Genomic DNA, 2,263 nt, shown 5'->3' with positions numbered 1-2,263 from the left:
GTTTAACATATAACAAGTACAACCAAATTGTTTAAAATAAGAGATGTTAGACTTTTTATCTTTCCACAATTCATATGGTGTTTCATTCATTATAGATCTAATATAGACTTTATTTTTAATATAACATGCAATATTAATTGCTTCAGCCCAAAAGTGTTTTGCAATATTCATATTATTTAACATGGTTCTGGCGATTTCTTGGAGTGATCTATTCTTTCTTTCTACAACTCCATTTTGTTGGGGTGTTCTAGGAGAGGAGAAGTTGTGATATATTTCATTCTCATCACAAAAAATTTCAAAGAACTTTTTTTCTAATTCTCCTCCACGATCGCTTCTAATTGTTATAATCTTAAGACCCTTTTCATTCATTATTTGTTTGCAAAATGTGATAAACACTATGTGGGATTCATCCTTACTTAAATTTTTTACCCATGTCCACCTAGTGTAATCATCAACTATAACAAAGCCTTATTTCTTTCAACTTAGAGGGGCTATTTTCACTGTTCCAAAGAGATCTATATGTAAGAGCTCAAGGGGTTTGAGGTAGAGACTAAGTTCTTAAAGAGAAAGGAGTTTTTTTGTTTGTTTTCCCTTTTGACTAGCTTCACACATAATTTTATTTTTGCAACTAAGCTTAAGTACACCTCTAACTAGTTGAAGTTTATTCAGTTTTGAAATTAATCTAAGATTTACATGGCCTAATATTTTGTGCCAAATTAGTTTCTCTTTATTTACTGACATAAGACACTTAACCTCTTTTTTCTCTAGACTAAACATATTTATCTTATAAATGTTGTTTTTCCTTTGACCTGTAAAGAGTACAGATCCATCATTCTGACTAATTGCCTTACATGTTTTATGATTGAATATAATATCATAATTAGTATCACTTAACAAACTAATACTTAATAAATTTTACTTAGACCTTTAACAAACAAGACATCTTTAATAGAATGGGAAGTACCATAACCAACTATACGTTGACCAATGATCTAGCCTCTTTGCTTTCCTCCAAAAATTATTGTGCCTCATTTGCTCAAAGTTAGTTCTTGGAACATAGAGTTTTCTCCTGTTATATGTCACGAGCATCCACTATCGAGGTACCATGGTTGGTGTTTTAACTTGAATGTTAAGGACATCTGCAACAAAGATAATTTTATTCTTAAGTACCCAAATTTGGTTGGGTCCTGGTTTGTTAGTCTTGAAAGGTGTCTTGTATTTCCTTGTATTTTACATGGGACAAGATAATTTGGAGTGACCTTTCTTAGAATAAACCGTACACAAGATATCAGAGGGAATATATTTAGGTTCAGTTACAGTTTCTTTAAATTATATACCTCTTTTACCATTTCTACTAACTCCATAAATTATAGAAGCATATTTGCTTCTTTCCATACCATTAGCAAAAAAATATTGAAATACTTGTTCATGCTTATTAGAGTTACATGTGGTATTTCCCATTGATGTTGAACTATGATTGCTTTTTAGAGTTAGATTTTTACCCTTAAGTTCAACAATATAAATTTTCAAATTTGCATTCTCTGATTTTAAGTTTAGTAATATCAGTTTTTAGAGTTGTATTTTCTGTTTTAAATTCGACACTTTGATTCTTTAAAGCATTAACTTTTTTAGTTAGATTTATATTTTCTTTCATAAGTGTTTTCAGTTTTAAAGCAAGTTTGTGATTATTATTTAAAAAAGCATTTATAGCTGTAATTAAATCAGCTCGAGTAATGTCAGAAAATACATCAATTTCTTCATTTGCTGATTCACTTCCAGAGTTAGAATCTGTGTTGGATCCAGATGCAGAGTTGGTATGAGCCATCATAGCCAAATCTTCTTGTTCATCGTTAGAGGATTCCTCAAAATCATCCCATGTAGCCATCAAACTCTTCTTCTTGGGTCTGAAATTTTTCCTTTGGTGTTTCCCTTTCTCCATATTTGTACATTCTGACTTGATATGTCAAGATTCATTGCATCCATAACAAATGATGCTTTTATTGTCATATTTATCATTATTCCTCTATTAGATTGGTTGGAATATCTTTGGGAAAATTTATTCTTTCTGTTGTGCCACATCTTTAGAATTTTTCTGGATATGAAAGCAATATCCTCTTTTTTGAGTTCAGATTCTGATGATCTGAATCATTATCATCTGATTGTGATATTGCCTTTAGAACCTTCTTCTACTTAGATTTCAAGGCCAGAGCCTCTTTCTTCTTCTTGGACTCATCTTCTTAAAGCTCAATTTCATGTGATATAA

The sequence above is a fragment of the Cicer arietinum genome, chromosome 3 (genome assembly GCF_000331145.2).
Source record: "Cicer arietinum cultivar CDC Frontier isolate Library 1 chromosome 3, Cicar.CDCFrontier_v2.0, whole genome shotgun sequence".
Classification (NCBI taxonomy): Eukaryota; Viridiplantae; Streptophyta; class Magnoliopsida; order Fabales; family Fabaceae; genus Cicer; species Cicer arietinum.
The sequence above is the reverse complement of the archived record's forward strand: the minus strand, read 5'-3'. Positions refer to the sequence as shown.